We start from the raw sequence: 13,621 nt of genomic DNA, 5'->3' as shown, positions 1-13,621 counted from the left end.
AGATCGTTTCGTTTTCTTATCATTCAAATCCCTTAGCCTTTCATTTTGTCTGTACTCATCATCACACCGTCTTAATTTCTTCGATTCCCTATTTCTGTTTTTTTCAGTTTGTTTATATATATCATCACTTCTCTTTGTTTTCTTAGCAATAACATTCCTTTGTCTTTCAGTTTGTCTGTACTCATCATCACACCGTCTTAATTTCTTCGATTCTCTATTTCTGTTGTTTTCAGTTTGTTTATATACATCATCACTTCTCTTTGTTTTCTTAGCAATTACATTCCTCTGTCTTTCAGTTTGTCTGTACTCATCATCACACCGTCTCAATTTCATTGATGTCCTGTTTCTCTTGTTTTCTGTTTGTTTATACACATCATCAGCTCTCATTGTTTTCTTAGCATTCATATCTCTTTGACTTTCAGTTTGCCTGTATGCTGGATCAGCTCGTTTATTTTGCTTGGCTGTTAAATCTCTTTGCTTTTCGCTTTGCCTAAACTCTATTTGTTCTCTCTTTTCTCTCTTGGCAATCATGTCTCTCTGTTTCTCTATTTCTCTATAATTTACACAATGTTCATTTTGCACCATAGAAGATTTCTCTGTTTGTGCTGGTCCAAAACTGTTTACATTTATTGCTTGTGACAAATTTTGCTCTGTGCTTTGCAGAAAGTCATAGTGACCACTATCAATTTCTCCTTCAACACGGATTGCATGATACAAAAGATGTATAGTTACAGAAGAATTGCCAACAGTCTCTAATGGTTCACTTAAAGTGTCAAGATGAACTGCAATATTAATGTTATATGCAAGCGCTGCAGCATTTATTTCAATGTCCCCTCCATAAGTTGCATTACCTGGTTCAGATCTGGACATATACTGCCTATAGTCATCTTGAGAGACAATATGCCATCTTTCATATTCACCTTTAATTGGATCCTCATATCTGTCCCAATGTTCAATTACATAGTCAACAGTACGTACTCTTATCGCATGATGATGATCTTGTGTCCCATAGAGTCCTAGACTTATAGCACGGAACAAGCAATTACCATCACCTTCGACATTAACCATTGTGTAACATCTGTGAGGAGTCTGCAACTGTCTTTTTTGTTGCATGTACAATTTATTTCTTTCATTTTTTGCTTTTATGCTCAGTTTTTTTACTCTCATTGTAGTTTTATAGTAACGTTGTGTTATGGGTGTGCTTAATATTATAATAAGTTCTTACAATCAATTCAAGCACTTGTATAGGAAGAAAAATTAATAATTTGACTGATGTTGCTTATTGCTTCCTTGATTTCTTCTGATGCTGTGAAAAGTGAAACCTTAAAAGTTGAAGTATTGATGAAAGAATGATTGTGTTTGTTGAGATTGTAGACTATGAATGTGTTATTGCTTGTCAATATTGTGCAGTTTAAACGTTGAACCCTTTCACTACCAAATTTAGGTCCAACTGTATTGGGGAAGCTGGACCTAGACAGAAAAAAGCAGTTTAAAGGGTTGTCAGTTATAAGTAGACAATGATAGAATGTGGTATGACTGTTCTTGTTTATTATGAAGTAAATGAATGCCAATTTTCAGAAATTGTAGAGAAATGTCAGTCTTCCTTATATATTCAGTACGCTGAAGTAATTCTATTTGATTGCAAATAATCTGCCTGTAAACAATACTCTTGTTTCCTATCAGGAAGTAAATGATAAAACACTAACTTGTGTGCTGTTAAATATTCACGCTATAATTCCACAATGTACACTGAGGAAGACAAAGACAAAAATTTACTGCCTTATTTTTTTCCTTCTGCAAGCTAATACTGAATATTATCAATGCCAAATCAGTTGTGATCTAAATGCTAAATTAACCACAACAGTGTTTGCTCAAAGTACTATCAGCAATGTTGTAACCAATGCTTGTTGACTATCAATTTGTGATCTTGAACGCGCCTCTACAGGCAGTCTGTACCGTCTATGGGCAACTGTGCCTCAACTGGGCAGTCTGTGCCTCTTATAGGCAAGTGATTGTGTTGTACGCCTTTGGGCAAGCTATTGTTTGCGCCTCCTATGGGCAAGTTATTATTGCGCCCCTGCTATGGGCAAGTTATTATTGCGCCTCCTGTGGGCAAGTTTTTATTGCGCCTCCTATGGGCAAGTTATTATTGCGCCTCCTATGGGCAAGTTATTATTGTGCCTCCTATGGGCAAGTTATAGCTGTGCCTCCTATGGGTGACTGAATTTCACCACGTATATGGTCTCCTGGTATAATCTGTTAAAGAAACAAAAAATCAAAGTAAGACATCCATTGCATCCTGTTAAATATACATATTTGTACCGGTGAAAAAAATTGGCAAAAAAGATGAATTTGATGTTTTACAACATGTAAGAACTTATTCCATTTTTTCATGGAAATTATTGACCAACAAGTTCATCATTGATGACACGACACCATTCCCACAAAGGCAAGTTTGCATGACATTGGTCCAGGTATGTCAGATATATCTTTGTGAATGGCCACAAATTATAACATAATGGCTGCCTGATGGCATTGATAGGATCGAAGAACAAATTGAAATCGGTTGGGGCATGTCTGAAATATCTACCTGGATGCCTGAATACACACACAATGAAAAGCTGCATGGACTAACTAATTAAGAATGGCAAAAGTGAATGAACTCACACAAAAAATATGTGGATTTAATTGGACTGTCCTAATAAATGCCCTGTGGTGATGTAATCATCAATAGACCATTTCTGCAAATGAAAAAAAACATAACACCAAGGATTAAAATGACCACTGTCATAAATTTTGTTGACTCCATGAAGTACCATATAATTTACTAGAACAGTGATACAACATTATCGAAAGCTCTGTTAACATTTGTCACACAACTTTCATGTCCAACAATCTCTTCAAATAGCTATCTTAATGTTTTTGATGTGTGCATGACATGTCATTTTGTTTTAATGAAATATAAGGGCAACACACGGATGTAAATCTCATCAAATTAAGTTTATCTTTTAGGACCCATTTCAAACTCATTAGTTCACTCATAGAGGATACTTTTCATTAATAATAAGTGAATTCATGGTTTATCATCACTTTGTCCTGTGACATTTCATCACATTACCATTTTGTCCTCATAATGATTCATTCAACACTCAAAGCTGGATTAGAAAGGGCACTAAAATTAATCTGCATATTACTAAACTTGTGTAATTTTTTACAAGCTGTACTTTAGAAAATTGTCAAAATTTACAGGATGGAAAGTCAGGAAATCTCCACACTACACACACAGACACTAATTGATCAGTTCCTACCAGCCGACAGGCTTTATTGATCTATCAACAATTACAGTGGTGGCCTACTCACAGGATCTTGCAAGCAATATTTGTCTGGAAGTTATGAATATGATGAATAAATGTCATTTTTTCATTATACAAGCCTTCCCACCTATGGACTGTTTTCTTCTAAATACTATAACACACGAGATAGCTAGGGTTAAGTAATGGGCACATACTAGCCACAGGTATGGCTTGCATAATGAGAAAAAGGTTACCTTACATTTATTGGTCTTATTCATAACTTCAAGACGAATATTGCTTGCAATACCCTGTGGCGTATTGTGAAACAACACTATCATCTGTCTGCTGTTTGCCGCAACTACAATTACCGATCCTGTAACAAATTACTTTAAAAACCAATTACATAAGTGTGATAACATTTACATGAATTTCCATGTACATTCTTATTCGCTTTTCATGGTAATGCATTTTCCAAGCAAAGTCTTTGCCACTGAGTACCAACCATCGAACTCAGCTTGTCCCACATTATAGGAACTAAAAAGTATGTAAATGGGGACATATTATTATGACGATATCATGAAATATTACCTGAAACCCTTTCGAAGCACGACAACAGACCCTATACACAAACAATAATAGTAACTATTCATCATTGCTAACAGTGTACCCAGAATATCCATGTCCCCGCGATATCTAGGAGAACGAGAACTATAGCCCTATCTAAAATCCCTAACCCTAATCTATGGCTTTGCCACGACAAAATTAGGTGCCACGACAAAATTAGCCTATCCAGCCTATGACTCTCGTCGATTGTCACAAACCAATCTTTACGTGGACTATTTTTATGAAATAGTAATAACATTGACACCTGTCAAGTTGTTAATCTTCGTGCAGGACCTCTCGTGTACGCTAAGGGATACGCTGTCGGGCCGGACCCACGTGGGTTTTGGAGACAGTGCAGCGTACACAGAAATCGACCCGACCTAGCTAGCTCTGCGTACCGTGCTGTGTGTTTCGGGTGTTACGGGCCCCCACCACATCTAATGGATCTAATGGATGAATTCTACTGAGGAGCCAGCGCAGCTGACATTGGCGCACGCCAAGAAAACATTTAATCACAGAACAGTGAAGCGTTTTTCAATCATGCTACAGACTTTTTAAGGTTTGTGACAGAGGGCCTTGTCTGCCTTCTCACAATGAAGCAACTACAGCTGTCATCTCTGAACAGTCGACCCCAAGACTAACTTATAATGAGCCAACAACGTGCGCCAGAAAATCTCAAAGCCGTTGTTGAAAAAATATGGGTCTAAATGAATACAAAGGATTTGGAAGACCTCATTAGACTAGATGAAAGATGTGATGATGTAGATGATAGTGGCGGAGGCCGTGTAACGCCCGAAACACACAGCAGGGTACGCAGGGCAAGAGCCGACCGTACAAATCTATGCCATGAAAAAGTCAAGTTCGGAACTACAGCTCCCAGTCACGATCGAGTCACAGTCGCGCTCCTTCTCAATTCTTTTGATGCATGTACCGTATTATTCACTTTCTCAATCGTAAACTCAAAGCGTCCAAGTCAAATCGTGGTATCGAACAAAGGTGCATACATCAAATCACGACATAGAATCAACACATCACACACAAATTACTTTGAATTACTTACCGACACCACACCGACAGTCCACCAAAATCACGCTTCAGAATTTGTACAGCAAAAAGCCGGATAAGCGTAGTCACAGCACAGAAAGGCTGTGGAGACAAGCGAAGAACTATGTGCTCGTTATGATACGACGGTATAGCTTGATTTACGCGACGATGGCGGGGAGACGAAACGTACAACTTACAAGTACAGTAAGTGCAGTAAGACTGGCTTTATGCCGCTAGGGTTTGTGGGTAAAATGTATCAGACATGCCGCTGTCAATACATACTTTTTTTGAAAAAGATAAATTCATTACAACAAAGTGAAAAAACAAAACAAAACACATCTACATAACTGTGAATGTGTCAAGCGTTTGAACAAATTTAATCAATTAATTCTGTCAATACATACCTATTGAAGATGCCGTTGTAAAGCGCCCTCAACAGAAGGTTTGGTAATGCCTTTTTTTATTTCACTGACAACAAAACCCCATCAAATTAATTTCAGTTATGCCCATTTACCTAATTATGTATCCATATCGTACATTGATTGAACAGATAATGTCATTGCACTGTTGCAACAGCCTACAAACGTTCACTTCACTCAGACCATTCATTTGTAAGTTATAACAAGTTTTAATAAAATACATATTTATGCAAATGAGGCTTAATTATGCAAGCCACACCCACCAAAAACTAATCAGTTCTTGCCATTTGCTAACTGAATCTATGTACCTGATTTGATTCTGATCTGATCAGCCGCTTTTGAGATATCGGACCCACAGACAGACAGACACACAGACAGACAGACAGACAGACAGACAGACAGACAGACATCGCTGCGACATATGCTCACGTGTGTGAACACGTGAGCAAAAAATGAAGATAATCATGCCGAACTGCAAAAACAGTAAATGATAGGCGCTGGTTATAAATAGAACAACAAATCAAACGGTAGTTTTAGTGACACAATAATTACAAATTTGGCTGATAAAGCAGCAAAATCTTTGTTTAGTTTAAAAGGGGTTTTATTGCACAACAAAAAGATAAAATTTTCCCTACATCTTTTCAATGTTTTCATTAAACCTGTTTTACTGTATGGCTCAGAGATTTGGGGACAAGATTTCATGGATTACAAGAAGTGGGATAAGTCAGCAATTGAAAAAACTCAGCTCAAATTTTGTAGGAACATTTTACAGTGTAATAGACAAGCTTGTAATGCCGCTGTGAGGGGTGAACTACGACAATTCCCACTTCTACTTGAGATCAAACTTAATATTGTTAAATACTGGCTTCATATTGTACAACTTCCACATTGTAATCTTGCTAAAGAAGCTTTTCTGGACCAAATGGTAAACAACACTAACGATAGATCCTGGTTTAACTGTTTAAGTGCTTTAATTAAAGACAATGGAATGGACTTTCTCCTTGATAAAGCTCCATCACTTAAACACCACAAAGTTATAACAGGATTAATGAAAACAAATTTAACAAACAATTATGAAGTCTTTCGGAAAAATTTGATCACTGATGAAAATAGTAAACTAAGAATGTATGCCAAAATAAAACATAATTTTAGATTAGAACACTACTTAACACAGTTACAAGGTGATAAAAGAAAATTACTCGCCAAACTTCGCATTAGCAATCATGATCTAGCAATTGAAAAAGGGAGATACACTGTTCCAAAAACTCCAATTACTGAAAGATACTGCAATCAGTGTAAAGCCAGCAGTATTGAAGATGAAACACACTTTTTATTAGTCTGTCAGAAATACAAATTCCAAAGAAAGAACTTTTTCAGTAAAATTAATTTCCCAAAACGACAATATTGAAAATCAGCTCATTTCTCTACTAACAAAACAAGAGTTATCTTTTAATAAACAACTTGCAGATTATATTTTTACTTTATATACACAAAGAAATACCAAGTTATGTTTATTATTAGCTAATATTATTATACTGTAATACTTTGTCTTTATTGAAGAAAATTTGAACTTATTTTTGTATCACACTTTTATTGCCACAAATGTGATGTAAATCCTATATTTACAAGCAAGCAATAAAATATTATTAATATTATATTAATACACAGGTTATGTTTCTTGTACGATTGAAGTGCAAATAAAAGTTGTGCATGCGTACTATCACTCAGTATACAGTTGACCGGATCCTGTTACCATAGTGAGGTAAGTTACAGGTCTCTGTAGCGAACCATGACAACAACGCCAGAGAAGGTATTTTCCATTGAAAGCAAAACGTTGGCGACACTTACAAGTAACTGGAATATGTTTGAATTGAAGCCTAACAGGAGTGCCCCATTGACACTCATAAAAGCCCCATCAGCTGTACAGTGGCTGTAACTTTTGACGGATTTCTAGTTATTTTGTTCAACGCAACTTCTCTTTCTAGATCTACTCCCGACATCATGTCGACATGATCTGTGTTCATTCTGTCAATACAGTATGTAGGCAGGTAGGTAGGTAGGTAGGTAGGTAGGCAGGTAGGTAGGTAGGTATGTATGTCGGTAGGTATGTCGGTAGGTAGGTAGGTAGGTATGTAGGTAGGTAGGTAGGTATGTATGTAGGTAGGTAGGTGGGTGGGTAGGTAGGTAGGTAGGTAGGTAGGTAGGTAGCTCACTATGGTAACAGGATCCGGTCAACTGTATACTGAGTGATAGTACGCATGCGCAACTTTTATTTGCACTTCAATTGTAGGTAGGTTAGGTATGTATGTAGGTAGGTAGGTAGGTAGGTAGGTAGGTAGGTATGTAGGTAGGTAGGTAGGTAGGTAGGTAGGTAGGTAGGTAGGTAGGTAGGTAGGTAGGTATGTCGGTAGGTAGGTAGGTAGGTAGGTAGGTAGGTAGGTAGGTAGGTAGGTATGTAGGTAGGTAGGTAGGTAGGTATGTCGGTAGGTAAGTAGGTAGATATGTCGGTAAGTAGGTAGGTAGGTAGGTATGTCGGTAAGTAGGTAGGTAGGTATGTCGGTAGGTAAGAAGGTAGGTATGTCGGTAGGTAAGTAGGTAGGTATACCCATGGAGCTACCAAAAGATAGCTCCACGGTATACCACTCTAGGTCATGTGACCTATTGTTCTTGCAGTGCATTTATTCTCATAAACTCACACGGTTCCTATCGTATTTATGCAGATTATATTATCGGCCACACTTTTTTTTCTTTTGTTGATGATGTTATGAACAGAGATAATTGACATATCAAGAAATGGCAGAGATAACTTATCAACTATGAAAAAAGTGGCTAATAATAAAATCTGCATACCAGTAGAAACCACCAGAAAATTCAGGATTCCAACCTTCATACGCATTTACGATGAACACAAAAAGCCACATTATTTTTGAAAGACATATAATTGACAAACACTGTCTGAAACAGGATATTCATCTTTTTCGAACCATGTTCAGTGTGAATCAGAATACAACCTGTTGATATATGCTATGGTGCTGTGTGGTGCAATTAACTTGAGAGGTGTCTTCCATCTGTTGTTTTACTATTATCACTGTTAGAACGCCCAAAGGGAGAGAGCACGAGAAGGGGCGTGTCCCCTCTCTCGCATCGAAATTTTTGAGAAATTGATGTGTGCAATAGTGCGATCTGAGGTATTTCAACTTATTTCGCACCAAAAATTGAGTAACCCCCATTCTATCTCTCCACATTTTGAGCAACCCCCGTTATAGCTTTCAATGTTTGAGTGACCCCCTTCCGATTCCTCAGACCTCCTTGGTCGTAAATAATGACGGCTCCCTAACAGTGATTTAAATATATCAACGCGCCGTTTGATGATGAAAAAAGTTCTATTTTTAACGGATTTTCGTCTAACATGGAAATAAAGCAGATGATTGTTTTTATAGATCAACCCAAAAATTTAGAGTGAAAACGGTGTAGGAGAGGTATGTAATAAAAAATAATAGCTCCAACAAGGGCACACAGTCCATGTAGCCGACAATGAGATGCAAATGATATGCGGTCAAGGTCTCCTCAACTAACTTTCAGCTGGTTCTTCACTTTCTACTATTTTTATAGTATTTTTTACAAAGGCACAGACTTATTCTACCTGCAACTTAAAACTGATAGTGATTTTGTAGCTCATTCTTTACTATTTTTCATAGTTTTTGGTAGCCGGTAACAGACACTTCGTGTTCGTGTCGGCTACATGGACGATCTGCCCAAACAAGGGTGTATCCTCGAGGCAGGAGACCAATTGCCCCTAACATCGGGCAAATGGTCACCTTCCCTAGAGCGCTCAATCCTTTATTTGCGCTACAGTATATTGTTATTCAAGGTCGCCAAGCTGGCAAGATAAATTGTCACCATATCATGGAGACTATCACGGCATGGTCGAAGATACAACGAATGGAGTGTGAGAGAAATTTGTAAATTCCTTTTTGGCCTACCGATGAGGACAAGTGAAGTTTTTGTGTGTTTACTTTTGTGGATCATAAAATTATTTTATGTTAGACATCTCATAAATATTATGCCCGGGGCGGAGTTTGTTGTCAAGTTATCGGTACATGTACTATAACACCAGAACTAACCGGAAGAAAGGAATATATTTAAGGCCCAAACTTTTTACACAGCAGGAATCTTTTCTTATCGAGGTTTGATCGCCAATCTACAACGTTTTTAACACTGGATGGCGAGTTCTTGTGCAAATATCGCGAGAGAAACGTGTTACTCCACAATAGCACCTGTGAAAGTCGACAGAACGACAGGCAGATCGTCCATGTAGCCGACACGAACACGAAGTGTCTGTTACCGGCTACCAAAAACTATGAAAAATAGTAAAGAATGAGCTACAAAATCACTATCAGTTTTAAGTTGCAGGTAGAATAAGTCTGTGCCTTTGTAAAAATACTATAAAAATAGTCGAAAGTGAAGAACCAGCTGAAAGTTAGGTGAGGAGACCTTGACCGCATATCATTTGCATCTCATTGTCGGCTACATGGACTGTGTGCCGAACGACAAGGGCGCGGCGTCGGAACAATGCTTTCTGGCGACGTTGCTCAAAGGTAATACTGAGTGGTTCCTTCAAACTTATTGGAAAGCTTTGCGTTGTATTGGCTTACCTGTATCGAGCAGACAGTGCCGCATAGACAGCCCTGATATACTTCCTCCGATCGATTGCAATACACGTTCTAATTCTGTATGTCCCTCGGTAGCTGTGGTCATGCATAGATAGAGAAAGAGTTCCTGCAGCAGCAAAAGGGGTCTCAAAGTGCCTATGGTGTTGTGGTGACGTATGCGTTTTGCCGTGATCATGCTTCTACATGAAAACAACCAAGAAGATTTGGGTTCAGCAAAGGGGCAAACTGCATCACAAAGCGTTGACGTTCTACCGGTCACACTGGTCAGAATTTCAAGCCAAGCCATGCGTTGTGATCGCAAGTGAAGTTAGATCCTCGAATTACATGCTGCGTAGGCAGCCAATGTTGAAGGGCTAGCCTAAATTTTCCGCGAAAGTGAAAACCAACAAAGAGTTGGCTGTAATATGCTTAATATGGATTCACACAACATTGCTAAATTTATGATGCAAGTCATGTATCTGTGTTCCGGTGCTTTCAGGGTTGGTGAAATCAGGTCAAAGAGGGCCGTAAAGGTAACAATAAAAGTGCACAAATACTTTCTTTGCGCGGGAATAGACATACGGCATGTGATCAGTCGGTTTTTGAAAAGACGAATGTGAAAGTCCGTGGATGATGACACAATGCTAACGTTAATCCAGATGACAAAATGCAGTACATCGTGTATAGTAAGCTGGGGACCCGGGGGCACTTCCATAGAACCGAGAAGAATTTTGTATAATGTAAAATTTTGACTCTAGCGCCACGCCTAAAAACACTTTGACCTATCATCTTGTAGACAGTGTAGAGTTCGGCGCCAGATTTGTACTTGTGAAGTAAGCAACAAATATCTGTACCCTTTATATCATCCTTTGACGGTGACTAAAATCACAATACACAGGTCGCATCACATAGCCATATTGTGGCGACAATTTCTCAATTTTGTTAATTATTATTTTGTTGGATAGTGAAAAATTTCAGCGACAAGAGGGCCTGGACCTAATTAATAGTGAACAGGGTTGGTGCGATTGGGAAGACACCATTTTTCATGGGGAAGGGCAATTTCATCTTGTGCATGAAGCAGGGTTTTAGGTGATCCCATATTACAAGCCACTCGATCACCACCACCACCACCACCACTATCATCATCATCATCATCATCATCATCATCATCATCATCATCATCATCATCATCACCTCTATCATCATCATCATCATCATCATCATCATCATCATCATCATCATCATCATCATCATCATCGTACTCATCAACACCACCACCACCTCTATCATCACCATCATCACCATCACCACCAATACCACCTCTATCGTCATCATCATCATCATCATCATCATCATCATCATCATCATCATCATCGACATCATCACCATCAACATCATCATCGTCGCCAATTAGTTGGATTGCCAACACACATATTCTCAACAATATTGTGCTGATGAACACTGCACTGTCAACAATATGCTGACCGGCTGCACATGTACAAGGAGAGATGAAGTTGACAAGGCAAATGGTTGGCACATTTGCATTTCTATAGGGAATGTACCAGGCTTGCTATTGAAATGCAATTCATTTTTGGCATAGGGGAGTGTTTTTGTTTAGGGTCAAGGAGAAGGGGAAGGGTCAGCGTGTTTTGTGCATCCAGTGTTTGAAAAGCACCAGTAGCCCTCTATCCCTGTTAATTCTGTTGACTTTCTCAGTAGGAACTGTGCAAACCACAAAACGACATTACGAACACTGCAGCAAATGTTGCCGGTGCAAATAAAGGCCTATTTATTGATGTCCAAACTATATGTTGATCGGGAAGAATTAAACAAAGTCGATCAACAACGGAAATGCGGGTCGGTATGGCAATGAGCAGGTTGTTTGTTCATGGACATTTATCTAATGCTACACACGTCTAGTCACCATAAACTCCGTCAAATCTATTACACATTTACCGAAATGCAGACCTTAATTATTATGGGTACTATGCGCTTCGAAAATGAAAACTAAACTTCTTCTCAAGCTTTCCGTGGGTGGACTATAAACCATTTTCTGTCGAAATCAGGGGTCACTGTGCAAATTTTGGTACTGGAGGAACAGATTATCCAATTTTTCTCGACACTTGAAATTCAACATGGCAGCCATCTCTTTATTAATGTAGTGGGAAAAACAATGTTCAATTTTCACAAATTTAAGCCCTTGAAAACTTCATTTACTCCACCACAAGTAGTAGACCAAAAGAAAAGAATTGTATAGTTTTGAGAGAGTAGAATATCTGTCCTCAAGGCGCATACAGATATCAAAACTTACAGAGAAGAATAAAGAGAAACAGTCACTCTGTATGTGTACTGTGTATGTAACTCCTAATACTCAGGTTTGGAGTTAATAAAATGCATGATATCGCGGCAATAAGCTCTCAGAATTGCACCGTAGCAGGAGTACACTCAACATTTACGTCAATTCACGATTGAGGGCGCCATGTTTTGTAGGGCTTGCCATAAAGCAGCGATGGACTTTATTTGTGAATTATTATTGGTACAGTTAGAACGCGATCACGGGGAAAAATCGCGCCAAAATAAGCTTTTTGCATGTTCTCATCATCCTTAAATAATGTATCCTCATTATCGGACAATAATATATATATATATATATATATATATATATATATATATATATATATATATATATATATATATATATATATATATATATGCAATGACTTTATATTCCCTGGTAAAATGGTAAACATTATTATGGAGTTACGCCGTGTGCAGGATGACAAATTTAATAATAATAATATTTATTTCTTCTATAGCGCATTACATAGTAGTATAAAATATAAAAGCGCTTTACAACACCTATAGATTAAAGAAAAGTACATAAAAGTTGTCATAAAAATAAAAGTAACATTACAAATGTAGGTGCCATTTCTGCGTACTGCAGTGGTGACATCTTCTGACGAAAACTACCCAGTTGTGACTCTGTTGCTAATTGAGTTAGTCCTCTATGATAATAAATTAAATAATCTGACCTGAATATCTTCAAAGGACACACAGTATTCCATTCAGTCTTTACTTATTTCTCTTTTATTTCTGCTAGTCTGGCTCAGTCTGTTTATATAGGTTCTGGGTCAGCACTGCTCTGGACTAACACATTAAGTACAAGGAACAATAAATATTAGGAAATACATGCACAGTGACAGTAGAAAAAACCTACAATCAGCACCGAAACGCATATGAAGATGTTCATAATATTCAAATAATTGTTCCATTGTACGAGTCCATTTTGTACATCAAAGACTGAAGAAATGTCCCACTGTTCATGCAAAAACCAAAATTCATTTCAAATAGCCAATGTCGTCAAATATGCTCCCACGCCAAAATAAAGAAATACAAAAATTTTGGACGAGAAGTACATACACAACAATCTCTGTTGCTCATACAGAATGTTTCCAACCTGGTCCATTTCAAAATGCATGACTTCGTAATTTCTGTATCAAAATACACAACTGAAAACAGCTTAAAGCTTACCAATATAATTAAAGCCACCGGGCGGTTGACAATTTATTCCATTTGTTGGTTCAGCATCATTCAAACAAAACCTAGAAAC

General features: G+C 37.9%; 1 protein-coding gene across 3 annotated transcripts in view; it reads right to left on the bottom strand.

The window, feature by feature from the left end:
* Positions 1-10,747, bottom strand: part of LOC139140989 (monocarboxylate transporter 13-like) — a 30,471-nt gene extending 19,724 nt beyond the window's left edge. The window contains exons 1-4 of one of the 3 annotated variants that reach the window (XR_011554114.1): positions 10,015-10,154; positions 4,957-5,042; positions 2,668-2,741; positions 2,104-2,256 (exon numbers count right to left, since the gene is read on the bottom strand). The gene's annotated coding sequence lies outside the window, so the exon portion shown is untranslated. Of the gene's footprint in view, positions 1-2,103; positions 2,257-2,667; positions 2,742-4,956; positions 5,043-10,014 lie in introns of those variants that run through there. The other 2 variants (XM_070710511.1, XM_070710512.1) reach the window with 2 other exon arrangements.
* Positions 10,748-13,621: the final 2,874 nt, after the last annotated feature.

Source organism: Ptychodera flava, chromosome 9 (genome assembly GCF_041260155.1).
Source record: "Ptychodera flava strain L36383 chromosome 9, AS_Pfla_20210202, whole genome shotgun sequence".
Lineage (NCBI taxonomy): Eukaryota > Metazoa > Hemichordata > Enteropneusta > Ptychoderidae > Ptychodera > Ptychodera flava.
The sequence above is the reverse complement of the archived record's forward strand: the minus strand, read 5'-3'. Positions and strand labels throughout refer to the sequence as shown.